Here is a 17240-nt window from a genome sequence, read left to right as displayed (position 1 = left end):
AATTTTGTGCACACATTTGTTTACATCCCTGTTAGTCAGCATTTCTCCTTTGCCACGATAATCCATCCACCTCAAAGGTGTGGCATATCAAAAAAGAAGCTGATTAAACAGCATGATCATTACACAGGTGCACCTTGTGCTGGGGACACTAAAATGTGCAGTTTTGTCACACAACACAATGCCACAGCTTACTTAAGTTTTGAGGGAGTGTGCAATTGACATGCTGACTGCAGGAAAGTCCACCAGAGAACTTAATGTTAATTTCTCTACCTTACGCTGCCTCCAATGTCGATTTAGAGAATTTGGCGGTCTGTCCAACCGACCTCACAACCGCAGACCACTTCTAACCACACCAGACAAGGAACACCACATCCGGCTTCTTCACCTGAGGAATCATCTGAGACCAGCCACCCGGACAGCTAATGAAACTGGGTTTGCACAACTGAACAATTTTTGCACAAACTGTCAGAAACCGTCTCAGGGAAGCTCATCTGCGTGCTTGTCTTCCTCACCAGGGTCATGACCTGACTGTAGTTTGACGTTGTGACCGACTTCAGTGGGCAAATGCTCACCTTCGATTGCAACTGGAGAAGTGTGCTCTTCATGGATGAATCCCGTTTTCAACTGTACTGGGCAGATGGCACAGTGTGTATGGCGTCGTTTGGGGCGAGCAGGCTGCTTATGTCAATGTTGTGAACAGAGTGCCCCATGGTGGCGGTAGGGTTATGGTATGGGCAGGCATAAACTATGGACAATGAACACATTTGCATTTTATCTATGGCAATTTCAATACAGAGATACAGTGATGAGATCCTGAGGCCCATTATCATGCCATTCATCCGCCGCCATCACCTCATGTTTCAGCATGATAATGTATGGCCCCATGTCGCAAGGATCTATCTACACAATTCCTGGAAGCTGATAATGTCCTAGTTTTTCCATGGCTTACATACTCACCACAAATGTCACCCATTGAGCATGTTTGGGATGCCCTGGATCGACAAGTATGACAGCGTGTTCCAGTTCCCGCCAATGTCCAGCAATTTCGCACAGCCATTGAAGAGGAGAGGTGGCAACGAGTGGGAACATGGACGAAAATACACTTGCTGAATTGAGACTCTTAATGAAATGAGACTCTTAATACACGGAACTAAAATCTAAACGCAAAATGCAACAATTTAAAAGATTTTACTGAGTTACAGTTCATATAAGGAAATCAGAGAATTGAAATGAATTAATTAGGCTCTAATCAATGGACTTTACATGACTGGGAAGACTGATATGTGTCTATTGGTCACAGATAGCTTAAAGAAAATGTCAGGGAGTGGATCAGAAAATCAGTCAGTATCTGGTGTGACCACCATTTGCCTCATGCAGCGTAACACATCTCCTTTGCGTAGAGTTGATCAGGCTGTTGATTGTAGCCTGCAGAATGCAACTATTTATTAAATCCATGTGGAGAAGGAGTCTCATTTCAGCAAGTGCATTTTCGTCCATGTTCCCACTCATTGCTGCCTCTCCTCAATAAATTTGTGGAGTGGTTGAAAAACGAGTTTTAATGACTCAAACCTACGTGTATGTAAACATCCGACTTCAACTGTAGAAACTACTACTGTAGATACTTCTACCCCCAAGCCATAAGACTGCTGAACAATTCATAATATCGCCACCTGACAACTTACATTACCCCCCCAGCCTGAATTAAACATTGTATTACAGCCGGATTAAATTGAGATTGTGTGTTACTGACCTACACACAATACCCCATAGTGTCAAAGTGGAATTTCGTTTTTAGACATTTTGCCAAATTAATAAGATATGAAATGCTGAAATGTCAAGAGTCAAAAAGTGTTCAACTCCTTTGTTATGGCCTGAATTAGTTCAGGAGTAAAAATGTACTTAACAAATCACATAATAAGTTGCATGGACTCATTCTGTGTTCAATAATAGTGGTTAATATGATTTTTGAATGACTATCCCATCTCAGTATCCCACAGCATATTGGTATGCTTGTCACCCGTAAGTCCCTCAATCGAGCACAGATTCAACCACAAAAACCAGGGAGATGTTTCAATGCCTCACAAAGAAGGGCACAGATTGGTAGATGTGTAAAATGTTTTTTTTTTTTAAAGCAGAAGCTGAATATCCCTTTGGGCATGGTGAAGTTATTAGGCTTTGGATGTTTTATAAATACACCTAGTCACTACAAATATACAGTTGTCCTTCCAAACTCAGTTGCCGGAGAGGAAGGAAACTGCTCAGGGATTTCACAATGAGGCCTATGGAAATTTTAAAACAGTTAAGAGTTTAATGGTTTGATATGAGAGAACTGAGGATGGATAAACGACATTGTAGTTACTCCACAACACGAACCTAAATGACAGAGTGGAAAGGAAGCCTGTACAGAAGTCAAATATTCCAAAACATGCATCCTTTTTGCAACAAGGAACTTACGTAATACTGCAAAAAATGTGGCAAAGAACTGAACTGCTTGTCCTGAATACAAAGCACCATGTTTGGGGAAAATCCAACACCGCACATCACTGAGTACCTACCTCTCTCCATATTTTCAAGCATGGTCGTGGCTGCATCATATTGGTATGCTTGTCATCGGCAAGGACAAGGGATTTTTTTCGGATGACTAGGGATTTTTCATTAGGATGAAAACCAATGCAATACAGCTAAACACAGGCAAATTCTTAGAGAAAAACCTGGTTCAGTCTGGTTTCCAAACAGACACTGGGAGACGAATTCACCTTTCAGCAGGACAATAACCTAAAACATTAAATGTTCCTGAGTGTACTAGTAACAGTTTGACTTAAATAATTTTCAAAGATATATGGCAAGACTTGAAAATGGCGGTCTAGAAATGATCAACATCCAACTTGACAGAGCTTGAAGAATAATGGGCAAATATTGTACAATTCAGCTGTGTAAATCTCTTCGACTTACCCAGAAAGACTCACAGCTGTAGTCGCTGCCAAAGGTGTTTCTAACATGTATTGACTCAGGGGTGTGAATACTTATATAGTCAAGATATATTCCTGTTTTATTTTTCATTTGTAATAAATAGTCTGAATTTCTACCACCTTGGTATTAGTTTTATTTTATTATCATTGACCAAAAATTACAATTAAATCTAGTTTTAATCCTACTTTTTAACACAACAAAAAGTGGAAAACGTCAAGGGGTGTGAACACTTTCTGAAGGCACAGACAAAGTTTTGTTCCATTGTTTGATCATTAGCCAGCTTTTGACATTCTTTTAAAATGAAGTTATGGTCAGTATGGCTATACAGTATATAGGACATTATTTTACATTCTTTGTTCACAAAATATAACAAGAGGAATAAAGTGGAGATACAACATAACAGTATTGCAAACCCATGATCCATTCTGTTCTCAAGTATACTACATTATCACCTAAGTATGGCCACAAACTTTTCTATAACGCCTCTCCCTCCCCACCCAGTGGCACATATACTTTCTGAAAGACAATGCTTAGATGTACTGTAGGCTACTTGACTATGAGAGAAATGGTTGATGTTGGGGATTGAAGTCTAAGCCCAAGATAAAGGGGCTCAGTGAATGTGGTGTGGAATGCGTACAGGTGGGTCAGTTTGTCAGACTCCGAGGAGATGTTGTAGAAGGACAGGATGCCGGCCGGCCAGTCCAGAAACACCCCTATTCTATAGGACTCATTTGATTTGATTTCAGGGAGCCGTAAATTGTGAATAATTTTTTGATGCTGGGCATGGAACTTATCCTTTGAGGCGTACAAAGTCCAAGAAACAGCATTCTGTCCCAGCGTTACATTGTCACCAGCTCCTTCCCTCTCTAATCTCTTGTAGGCCATGCCTATATGTACGTCGTGTAGACACTCAACCTCCAGGTAATGACGTCCGCAGAGGCCCTCCTTGCACAGCACCTGGTTGCAGTTATCAAACCTCTCTTCGGTGAAGGGATAGTCCTGCTTCTTCCTCTCGTGGGTCACCTTCCTGTTCCACTCAGACAGGGACAGGAAATCGTTTGCTGTGTTGAGGTCTAGTGTGACCTCAATGGCATCTGAAATTTGTAGATTAGAAGTTTGTTACCTGCTACACAAGCGTTGATGTCACACTTGACACTATTATAAATTGGTACATAGTCCTCCTATATGCCAAATATTCTACAGAGATCACGGTGAATCACTGTGTTCATAAAGGTGAGAATGATAAATGGACATTTACTCACATTTCTGCAGACCCGGTTTATTCCTGCTCTCTCCTCCGTGGTCCATGCTGGAAAACACACAAAATAAAGAGGTATTAATGAATGCCTGGAAATGCTCATACCACTCAGGGGATGCAGTATAATAACACTAGGATGTAACAAGGATCATATCTACAAGGTTGAATTAGTTTAATTAAATAGTTTAATTGTTAAAGTTCTAATCTCTCAATGTTTAGCTCTACTCATTAATATTTTATTCAGAGACACGTATTTCTCCTCAATCTAACTCACTTCAGCTGAAGCGGGAAATCCAATTCAACGGTTCTGAGGGGATTGTAGCTCAGATCCAGCTCTTTCATCTGGAAGCATGCTGACCTCAACGCTTTGGCCAGGACAGAGGACACATCCTCAGGTAATGTGATCAAACAGCCAGATAGCCTATAAATGAGAATAGGAAAAATAATTATGGAAAGCATACAAATTTGTTTCACCATTAAAACTAGAAACATTGAACATTGAAGAACCATCTATATCCATAGGTCAGCACAGTGATCAGCACAGAGATGAACCCCTTCAAAATGTGTCATTATCTTATTTGGTACTGATGTACATACCTCAGTGCTTGCAGCTTGCAACACTTGTGGAGGGCAAAAGCAAGCAACCCTGCCCCCGGGTCCCCAAGGTCATTGCAGCTGAGGTCCAAGTTCAGGAGTTTTGAGGTGGGACAAGTCAGCACTTCGCAGATTGCCATGACACCGCCAACTCCCACATGATTGTGGCGTAGATTCAGGGTTTCCACCTTGCAGTTGGGGTTCAGCAGCCCACAGCAGAGTTGTTTCACCCCTTCAACTCCCAGGTTGTTGTGGCCCAGGTCCAAGACTGTCAGGTGGGAATTCTCAGACTGAAGAACTGAGGCTACAGTTTTACACTCCAGTGCTGTGATGTCACAAAAGTTGAGTCTGTGAAAAAAATGGAGTTCTTAATTGCCATTCAACTTATACTGTACGTTAAAATAAAATGTACTTGTGCGATGTAAACATGCTACACAAATAGTGAGTGATACTTACAACGCTCTGGTGCAAGACAGCAAAGCAGGAGTCAGTCTCCGAAAAGCTTCCTCAGAAGTTTTGTTATTCCTGAAGTCAAACTCTTCAGGCTTCTCTGACATAATGAACATATATGCCAGGAGAGAACACTGAAATGGAGTTGGCTGTGTGTCGGAAGGAGAGACTTGGTTGTTGTTGTCATTCTGTAGAATGGTGCGGTCCTTCAGCTGAAGCACAGTGGATCAAGTTGATGCATCTCTCTGGAGAGAGGTCCTTCCTTTTCAACATCTTGATATATCCAATCAACTTTTTGTTGCATTCTGAACCACTGGTTGTTTTTCCCAGAATGTCTTGAAGGATTGCCCGGCTGGAGTCGAGAGAGATCCCGAAAAGGAAGCGCGCGAAAAGGTCCAGGTGTCCATTTTTACTATCTAATGCCCTGTCCAGAGCACCTTTGAGAAAATCTAACAAAGTGCCCCCTTTCCTCTTTTTGATTAAGGCTTTCACTGAGTCAATCCTACCATTTACAAATTCATGAAATGCGTACAGCGCAGCAAAGAACTCCTGAACACTTAAGTGTACAAAACAATACACTTTCCTTGGATACAGTACATGCTCGAATTCAACAAGTTCTGTACACAGGCCAGGGCATGTAGCAGCTTCCATGACACTAATGCCACAGTTTGTCAAATCCTGTTCTGTAAAGAGCACGTTTTGACTATCCAGGTTCTGATACGCTAACTTTCCCAATTTCAAAATGATGTCCTTGTTTGACATGAAAGAAAGTTGTTTCCCCCGTGTTGGTCCATGCTTCTCGAAACTGATACTTGTTTGACATGAAAGAAAGTTGTTTCCCCCGTGTTGGTCCATGCTTCTCGAAACTGATACTTGTTTGACATGAAAGAAAGTTGTTTCCCCCGTGTTGGTCCATGCTTCTCGAAACTGATACTTGTTTGACATGAAAGAAAGTTGTTTCCCCTGTGTTGGTCCATGCTTCTCCAAACTGATACTTGTTTGACATGAAAGAAAGTTGTTTCCCCTGTGTTGGTCCATGCTTCTCCAAACTGATACTTGTTTGACATGAAAGAAAGTTGTTTCCCCCGTGTTGGTCCATGCTTCTCCAAACTGATACTTGTTTGACATGAAAGAAAGTTGTTTCCCCTGTGTTGGTCCATGCTTCTCCAAACTGATACTTGTTTGACATGAAAGAAAGTTGTTTCCCCCGTGTTGGTCCATGCTTCTCCAAACTGATACTTGTTTGGATCTTAATGTAATGCATGTACATTTCAGAGAGGGTTGTGGGTAAAGATCGCGGCTTTGGCCCACTCTTGCTGTCTTTACTCAGTATATCCTGAAGCACAGTTACTGCCATCCAGCAGAACACCGGTACATGGCACATGATGTAGAGGCTCCGGGTTGCTTTTATGTCTGAGATGATGCGGCTGGCCATCTCTGGATCTCTGATGTGTTTCCTGAAGTATTCGTCCTTTTGAGCATCATTGAACCCTCTGATCTCTGTAACTCGATGACAATACTCTCTGGGGATCTGATTGGCCGCTACTGGACGGGAGGTTATCCAGAGGAGAGCCCCAGGGAGAAGACGGCCAGCGATGAGGTTTGTAAGCAAAACGTCCAGTGAAGCAGACTCAGACACATCAGATATCAGCCTGTTTTCAATTTCATCAAACTCTAGTGGCAGTTGGCTCTCATCCAGGCCGTCAAGGATGAACAAAACCTTATGTTCATCATACAGCTTCCTAACGTTTATGTCTTTAAGTTCAGGGTAGAAGAGCTGAAGAAGTCCATGCAGACTGTACCGGCCTTCTAACAAATTCAGCTTCCGGAAAGATAGTAGGAATAGAAAATCTAGATCTTGATTTTCTTTTCCATCTGCCCAGTCCAAGTTGAGCTTCTGAGCTGCCACAGTTTTCCCAATGCCAGCGATTCCCTTTGTCATCACACATCTGATAGTTTCGTCTTCGGCAGGCTTGAAGAGATCTTGGCATTTTATGACAGAGGCCTCAGAGTAGTCTTTGAGGTGTGCCGTCTCGGCCTGCCACACCTCGTGTTCCTTATTGATGCTGGTAGAATCACAGGTGACAATGTACAACTCTGTATAGACCTTGTTAAGGACTGATGTGCTTTGGGTTTCAATACCCTCTAGTATGGTTTCAGACTTAATCTTCTGGCGTTTTTTGATCTCGTCTCTGATGTGAAGGATGTCTTCAAAAAGAGCAAAATAAATAAATATGAAAGTGTTATTTTGGGTGAAATTAGTCTGTTTTTCTGCTCTGGGATAACAACTGAATTTGACTTACTCCGTTTCTCCTTGCTCTGGTCATACACTGGCACCTACAGGAATTAGCAAAACAGTCATTTAGATTTCAAATAACCTTTCAAATACAGTGTTTCAATAACAGAGTTAATGCTGGCAACAGTCCATAATCTTCTAAAGATTGTCTATAAGAAATCCCTTTCATTACCTGCTGGTCAATCATCTCCCCTCCAGGCACATGGCCTAGAGAGAAAATACACGTCATAAACATCACAATAAACTAGGATAGAAGAGCAACGTACAAAGATGTATACCATTTATAAACTAGGATAGAAGAGCAACTTACAAAGATGTATACAATTTATAAACTAGGATAGAAGAGCAACTTACAAAGATGTATACCATTTATAAACTAGGATAGAAGAGCAACTTACAAAGATGTATACCATTTATAAACTAGGATAGAAGAGCAACTTACAAAGATGTATACAATTTATAAACTAGGATAGAAGAGCAACTTACAAAGATGTATACAATTTATAAACTAGGATAGAAGAGCAACTTACAAAGATGTATACAATTTATAAACTAGGATAGAAGAGCAACTTACAAAGATGTATACAATTTATAAACTAGGATAGAAGAGCAACTTACAAAGATGTATACAATTTATAAACTAGGATAGAAGAGCAACTTACAAAGATGTATACAATTTATAAACTAGGATAGAAGAGCAACTTACAAAGATGTATACAATTTATAAACTAGGATAGAAGAGCAACTTACAAAGATGTATACAATTTATAAACTAGGATAGAAGAGCAACTTACAAAGATGTATACAATTTATAAACTAGGATAGAAGAACAACTTACAAAGATGTACACAATTTATAAAACAGTGATCCACCCAGGTTTTGCCCCAAAAGTCCTGACACCTTCTCTCACCATAAATATTTGTGATACAACTTAAATGCAAGTCCTTTCCAACTGAACACCTTGTTAGCATTGGTGCATTAACGTTGCTTCCATTAGTTGCGGTGTTTGAACACCGAGCGCCACTTGGCATCGCACCGAGTGGTCCTCCAGCGTGGTTGGCCTTAGACAGAGATGTCACGTCCATCACAGGGAAAGAAACAATAACATATTAGCCTCGTCACCCCAGACCATAGAGATGTACTAGACAGCTCATCTTCTATCTTCAGCAATGGCCACTTCTGTGACAACAAGGCCAGAGCCATTGTGGGTTCTCTTTACTTCTATGAGTGTAGTGACACTTCATAAATAAACTGAATAGGATCATACCACCACCTACTGTGCTAGAGTGTAGCTGCATACTGTGCTGCAGTGTGTTTAGTCTAAACAGGAACAGGGACAAGGTTGGTGATTTACTGCCACCTACAGTTACAGAATGTTCACGCAGCAGTAGAATTAATTGGCTGATTCCTCCTGCTGACCTGAATGGAATTCTATGATCCCTCCTAACACATACCAAGCCCCACCCAGTTGACTACTCAAAATGGTGAAAGCATAAATGGCAGTGCCAATGAAAGAAAAACACTATGTCCCAAACACATCTTTAGGAACATTCAGAATCTCTGTATCTGGAAAGAACACACAAAAAAAGCCCAATTACCTGTTGGTCATCCATTGAGATCGTCTGGTTCTCTTTGTTCTCAAAGCCTATGGAGGAAAGACGTATCTCTTTGGTGAATCATTTAACATTGATTAGAGAGAGAGAGAGATTAAGGGCCTTTTTTGGACCAAAATGAAGCCTACCCATGGACTGAAAAGAATTAAACTGAGATTGTTTTATGAATTCTCCATTGAAAACACTGTTTTAAGTAGGCTCAATCAAAATCCAGGAAACCAGCCCATAAGATCGCTGCCTGCACCTGCCCGCCCATCCAACATCACTACTCTGGACGGTTCTGTCTTAGAATATGTGGACAACTACAAATACCTAGGTGTCTGGTTAGACTGTAAACTCTCCTTCCAGACTCACATCAAACATCTCCCTGAAACACTTCAGCGAGCAGGCCTTTCTAATCGACCTGGCCGGGGTGTCCTGGAAGGATATTGATCTCATCCCGTCAGTAGAGGATGCCTGGATATTTAAAAAAAAAATGCCTTCCTAACAATCTTAAATAAACATGCCCCATTCAAGAAAATTAGAACCAGGAACAGATATAGCCCTTGGTTCTCCCCAGACCTGACTGCCCTTAACCAACACAAAAACATCCTATGGAGTTCTGCATTAGCATCGAACAGCCCCCGTGATATGCAGCTGTTCAGGGAAGCTAGAAACCGTTATACACAGGCAGTTAGAAAAGCCAAGGCTAGCTTTTTCAAGCAGAAATTTGCTTCCTGCAACACTAACTCTAAAAAGTTCTGGGACACTGTAAAGTCCATGGAGAATAAGAACACCTCCTCCCAGCTGCCCACTGCACTGAAGATAGGAAACACTGTCACCACTGATGAATCCACCATAATTGAGAATTTCAATAAGCATTTTTCTACGGCTGGCCATGCTTTCCACCTGGCAACTCCTACCCCGGTCAACAGCACTGCACCCCCAACAGCAACTCGCCCAAGCCTTCCCCATTTCTCCTTCTCCCAAATCCATTCAGCTGAAGTTCTGAAAGACCTGAAAAATCTGGACCCCTACAAATCAGCCGGGCTAGACAATCTGGACCCTTTCTTTCTAAAATTATCTTTAGAAATTGTTGCCACCCCTATTACTAGCCTGTTCAACCTCTCTTTCGTGTCATCTGAGATTCCCAAAGATTGGAAAGCAGCTGCGGTCATCCCCTCTTCAAAGGGGGACACTCTTGATCCAAACTGCTACAGACCTATATCTATCCTACCATGCCTTTCTAAGGTCTTGAAAGCCAAGTCAACAAACAGATTACCGACCAGAATCTCACCATACCTTCTCTGCTATGCAATCTGGTTTCAGAGCTGGTCATGGGTGCACCTCAGCCATCAAGGTCCTAAACGATATCTTAACCGCCATCGATAAGAAACATTACTGTGGCCGTATTCATTGATCTGGCCAAGGCTTTCGACTCTGTCAACCACCGCATCCTCATCGGCAGACTCGACAGCCTTGGTTTCTCAAATGATTGCCTCGCCTGGTTCACCAACACTTCTCTGATAGAGTTCAGTGTGTCAAATCGGAGGGTCTGCTGTCCGGACCTCTGGCAGTCTCCATGGGGGTGCCTGAAAATAATTAAACGAGATTGTTTTCTGTATACATCAATGAAAACACTCTTGCTGCTGGTGAGTCTCTGATCAATCAAACCATTCTGTAAACCAGCCCTTCTTTGGACACTGTGTTAACAACCCTCCAGGCAAGCTTCAATGCCATCAACTCTCCTTCCGTGGCCTCCAATTGCTCTTAAATACAAGTAAAACTAAATGCATGCTCTTCAACCGTGTACCTGCACCTAGCCTGTAAACTCTCCTTCCAGACCCATATCAAACATCTCCAATCCAAAGTTAAATCTAGAATTGGCTTCTATTTCGCAACAAAGCATCCTTCACTCATGCTGCCAAACATACCCTTGTAAAATTGACCATCCTACCAATCCTCGACTTTGGCGATGTCATTTACAAAATAGCCTCCAATACCCTACTCAACAAATTGGATGCAGTCTATCACAGTGCAATCCGTTTTGTCACCAAAGCCCCATATACTACCCACCATTGCGACCTGTACGCTCTCGTTGGCTGGCCCTCGCTTCATACTCGTCGCCAAACCCACTGGCTCCATGTCATCTACAAGACCCTGCTAGGTAAAGTCCCCCTTATCTCAGTCACCATAGCATCTCCCACCTGTAGCACACGCTCCAGCAGGTATATCTCTCTAGTCACCCCAAAACCAATTCTTTCTTTGGCCGCCTCTCCTTCCAGTTCTCTGCTGCCAATGACTGGAACGAACTACAAAAATCTCTTAAATTGGAAACACTTATCTCCCTCACTAGCTTTAAGCACCAACTGTCAGAGCATCTTACAGATTACTGCACCTGTACATAGCCCACCTATAATTTAGCCCAAACAACTACCTCTTTCCCAACTGTATTTAATTAATTTATTTATTTTGCTCCTTTGCACCCCATTATTTTTATTTCTACTTTGCACATTCTTCCATTGCAAAACTACCATTCCAGTGTTTTACTTGCTATATTGTATTTACTTTGCCACCATGGCCTTTTTTGCCTTTACCTCCCTTCTCACCTAATTTGCTCACATTGTATATAGACTTGTTTTTTTTACTGTATTATTGACTGTATGTTTGTTTTACTCCATGTGGAACTCTGTGTCGTTGTATGTGTCGAACTGCTTTGCTTTATCTTGGCCAGGTCGCAATTGTAAATGAGAACTTGTTCTCAACTTGCTTACCTGGTTAAATAAAGGTGAAATAAAAATAAATAAATAAAAATCTCCAATCCAAAGTTAAATAGGAAGCCAATTCTAGATTTCGCAAGAAAGCATCCTTCACTCATGCTGCCAAACATACCCTTGTAAAACTGACCATCCTACCGATCCTCGACGACTTCATTTACAAAATAGCCTCCAATACCCTACTCAATAAATTGGATGCAGTCTACCACAGTGCCATCCGTTGTCACCAAAGCCCCATATACTACCCATACACCTGTACGCTCTCGTTGGCTGGTTTTCATATAGGTCGCCAAACCCACTGGCTCCAGGTCATCTACAAGACCCTGCTAGGTAAAGTCCCCCCTTATCTCAGCACCCACCAGTAGCACGCACTCCAGCAGGTATATCTCTCTGGTCACCCATAAAACCAATTCTTACTTTGGCCACCTCTCCTTCCAGTTCTCTGCTGCCAATGACTGGAACGAACTGCAAAAATCTCTGAAACTGGAAACACTTATCTCCCTCACTAGCTTTAAGCACCAGCTGTCAGAGCAGCTCACAGATTACTGCACCTGTTTTACATAGCCCATCTATAATTTAGCCCAAAAATACTACCTCTCCCCCTACTGTATTTATTTATTTTGCTCCTTTGCACCCCCATTATTTCTCTCTACTTTGCACATTCTTCCACTGCAAATCTACCATTCCAGTTGTTTTACAATTAGGTCTATATTGTATTTACTTTGCCACCATGGTTGTTTTGCAATTTAGGTCCCTTCTCACCTCATTTGTTTTACAATTGTATATAGACTCATGTTTCTACTGTATTATTGACTGTATGTTTGTTTTACTCCATGTGTAACTCTGTGTTGTTTTACAATATGGTCATACTACATGGTTGTTTTATCTTGGCCAGGTCAATTGTAAATGAAACTTGTTCTCAATATAGGTCCAATACCTGGTTAAATAAAGGTGAAATAAATATACATTTAAAAAGATACAGAAAACATTGCATATAGGTCATACAATACATGGTTGTTTTACAATATAGGTCATAAAATTCACTGTTGTAATACAATTTCCACACCAATATTTTATTCTGAGGGGAGTTTACCGGATATGTGGTACGCTAAACAATTATGCTTACAACTTTATTACAAGAAAATAAAATGCTACTGGGTAAATACTAAAATCAAGACTAAGCCCAAAATCCCTCCTTTACTCCTGTGTGAACTCATACATTTGAGTTATTGAGTATTAATGGCGAAACTCACCTTGTTGACTTCGTCTCCGTTTACTCCGATATTTACTGTCTTTTAGAAGTGAGGACACAATGTGACGGGTCTTTCTTCCATATTTCTTCATCAGTACTGACACAATGTCTTTCACTCCCATCATCTCAACACTCTTATCATCCATCTTCCTACACAGATGGTGTCGAAATCGTCTGAACTTCTTCGACTTCAACATGTTCAGTTCGGCCCGGACCTCTGCTTTGACCCGTTTGTAGATATCCTTTCCTGCTGACATCTGAAGACAAACACAATAAATACAAATCATTTAGAGTGCATGTGCACAGTCTGGTTCACAGGACCTTTCAATCCCCCATGAACATAAACATATTACTGTCAGTGGTAGACTACAGTAAAGCCTGACAACTACTAAAGCACTCCTCCACAATGAGAGTATTAGTTGGGTCGGTGGTGACGGTATTAGTTGGGTCGGTGGTGACGGTATTAGTTGGGTCGGTGGTGACGGTATTAGTTGGGTCGGTGGTGACGGTATTATTAGTTGGTCGGTGGTGACGGTATTAGTTGGGTCGGTGGTGACGGTATTAGTTGGGTCGGTGGTGACGGTATTAGTTGGGTCGGTGGTGACGGTATTAGTTGGGTCGGTGGTGACGGTATTAGTTGGGTCGGTGGTGACGGTATTAGTTGGGTCGGTGATGACGGTATTAGTTGGGTCGGTGGTGACGGTATTAGTTGGGTCGGTGGTGACGGTATTAGTTGGGTCGGTGGTGACGGTATTAGTCGGTGTGACGGTATTAGTTGGTCGGTGGTGACGGTATTAGTTTGGGTCGGTGGTATGACGGTGGTGACGGTATTAGTTGGGTCGGTGGTGACGGTATTAGTTGGGTCGGTGATGACGGTATTAGTTGGGTCGGTGGTGATTACGGTATGACGGTATTAGTTGGGGGTGACGGTATTAGTTGGGTGGTGACGGTATTAGTTGGGTCGGTGTGACGGTATTAGTTGGGTCGGTGGTGTATTGACGGTATTAGTTGGGTCGGTGGTGACGGTATTAGTTGGGTCGGTGGTGACGGTATTAGTTGGGTCGGTGGTGACGGTATTAGTTGGGTCGGTGATGACGGTATTAGTTGGGTCGGTGGTGACGGTATTAGTTGGGTCGGTGATGACGGTATTAGTTGGGTCGGTGGTGACGGTATTAGTTGGGTCGGTGATGACGGTATTAGTTGGGTCGGTGATGACGGTATTAGTTGGGTCGGTGATGACGGTATTAGTTGGGTCGGTGATGACGGTATTAGTTGGGTCGGTGATGACGGTATTAGTTGGGTCGGTGATGACGGTATTAGTTGGGTCGGTGATCATAACACAGACTGATGTCCACATTTTAGTTTTTTTTGCCAGATCAAAGCATTATTTGTTCCGATGTCATTTTAACTGAAAAATGTAAGGTCGTAACACTGACGTGAGATGTATGCAGAACTGTCTTGATTAACTAGCACTTGTATTTCGCCTTGCCAGCCTCGCCCTAATGTGGATGCTAGCAAGCATGCTAGGTATGGCTAGTTATCAATAGCCAATCCAGTAGCTGCTGGATGCTAAAGTGAGGTTCAATTGGTCAATAGCGCCACGATATCGCAAAGTATTTGCAGAGAGTTCAGACGAAACAACGTAAAGCGTCCACATATTCAGAGTCTACAGACTGAGACCACCATCAGAAGGGGATGCAATGCCAGAACACGCACCTCAACAAAATTCCCAACAAACTCTGCGTACAAGTCCTTTATTCTATTGAAATGGGTTGACAGTTGGAGAAATGGTTTGAGAATCGTAAAAAAGACGACCTATGAAAGCCAACGGTCTGATATTCTAGAACACTGCTGTGCATATGGTACATGTTTAAAAGGCTCTGCATGGTCAAGCCGACCTCTGCATTGGCAGTGCAGCATCCATACTTCTTGCTCTTCCCGGAGCAGCAGAGCTGTTGTGAATGAAGTTGTGAGGGAAGTGTGTTTGTGTTTATACAGGATCTCCCGCCCCCACCTACTGTCAACCAATCATGTCAACGCTGAGCTATACAGAGCCCTCTGCATTGTTACAACATTTGGGAGGCACACAGCAATGCGGTACAGAGCACAATTTGGCCTCTACGTGCCTTTGGAGGCTCCACAATTGTGTCATCCTCCATAAGGAGCCTCCGATCACATTTTCAGATCAATCTGATGTCTGCATTGGACTTGCAGCATTTACAGTGATATGGCCTCTGCAGAAGTCAGGGAATTCATACTTCTTGTGCTTCGCCTTGCAGATCTGTTGTGAAGGAAGTTGTCAAGGAAGTGAGTTTGTGTTTATAGAGGTCCTCACGCCCCTCACCTGGCATCAACCAATAATGTCATTGTGGAGCTATACCCCCCACATTGTTACAAAATTTGAGTGGCGCCTGCACAGTGATACTATGCTCAAATTGGCCCATGCGTGCCCCCGGAAGCTATAAAATTGCATCACACCATCGAATCACATTAAAGCTAAAGCATAAATTGGATTACTCATGCCATTTATCTGGATAGGCAGAGACGTATGAATTACTTCTGTGATTTAATGGAATGTAAACATTTTAATGTAATTACAGCAACTACTTAAAACGTAATTTAGTGTAATTTCATATCAGTTGTTCATTGAAGAGCCACTTTTATTATTTCCCCCTCCTACCAGAAATGGGCGTGTCGACGGAAGTGAAGATTTGAGAGCCTGAGGGCTTTTGAAATGGCGGCAAACTCTGATCCGTTGCTGAATCTCAATGTCTTGGAGAGCACTGGAGAATGTAGCCTGCAGCCGCCTCATATTCTGAACCAAATCAACTATGCTTTCAGGACTACTCTAATGGACAGTTCAAGCGAGTCTCAGAAGCCCTGTACACGTTTTAATGTCGACTAATGGAACTAAAGGATTCACTTCAATGAAGAGTTGTTCAATTTGCCCCCCTCCCCCACTTGTGTTCACTACGACATTTCACTTGACCGTTTCGTAGGCGATAGCAACACTAATCCATTGATAAATCAAGTATTAACTCGAATCCAAACTTAATCCTCACACTAGCGCACATAAAACACCACAAACAAGACTACATAAACAAATATAGTATTATTGTAGCTTGTAGGCTACTAACAGTGCACCATTCGCGTCAAATGCAAGGATAGTGGTAGGTGCATTCTTACAGCCAATGCAATTCAGACAGTAGCCTAAATTAACGACAAAAAGTCATTTTATTGACATACATAAAAGGGTTAGCAACCTACCTTCAGATTAGATGATTTCTCAAATCGTTTGTCTCTGCTGCTGTTGCACTCAACGAAAAAATGTCCATTCACATGATTGTCTGTCTGCGTTGTTTTCTCTTCAACTGTCTCGAAATATCTCGACTAAATACCAAATCAATTGGCTTAAAGTAATAAAAACGTACTGTGGCTACATAATTCTACGGAAAAGGACATGCGTTTTATGGTTTCTTTCTGCAGAAACCAATGGTAACGTGTCGCCTTCGGTATCAATAGAACTGCCTCCTCGTTGTGGGTGGAGTGTGAAAGTCAGTCTCTCCCTTCCCTCATGCTCAGAAATGTGCAAGTAAAACATTTGTTCCCCGTACACCAGCTCTGTCAGAAGGATTTTTCCAAAAGTTTCCAAACTTATTGTGGGAAGCTTGTGAAAGGCTACACGAAACGTTTGACCCAAATTAAACAATTTAAAGGCAATGCTACCAAATACTAATTGAGTATGTAAAAGAAAGAAATGCTGAAATAAACCACTCTACTATTATTCTGACACTCACATTCTTAAAATGAAGTGGTGATCCTAACTGACCTAAAACAGGGAATTTTTACTAGGATTAAATGTCAGTAATTGTGAAAAACGAAGTTTAAATGTATTTGGCTATGGTATATGTAAACTTCCAACTTCAACTGTATATATAAGACTAGGTCTTAACCAAATAGGCCTATCTTTTATATGTTACCCCTACCTTGTCACAACACAACTGATTGTCTCGAATGCATTAAGAAGGAAAGAAATTCCACAAATTAACAA

General features: G+C 42.0%; 1 pseudogene; it reads right to left on the bottom strand.

Annotated features, from left to right (window-relative positions):
* Positions 1-3079: 3079 nt before the first annotated feature.
* LOC115120471 (NACHT, LRR and PYD domains-containing protein 3-like) lies at positions 3080-16904 on the bottom strand (annotated as a pseudogene).
* Positions 16905-17240: the final 336 nt, after the last annotated feature.

Source organism: Oncorhynchus nerka, linkage group LG26, assembly GCF_034236695.1.
Source record: "Oncorhynchus nerka isolate Pitt River linkage group LG26, Oner_Uvic_2.0, whole genome shotgun sequence".
In the NCBI taxonomy this organism is placed as follows: Eukaryota; Metazoa; Chordata; class Actinopteri; order Salmoniformes; family Salmonidae; genus Oncorhynchus; species Oncorhynchus nerka.
This window is presented reverse-complemented; position numbering and strand designations above follow the sequence as displayed.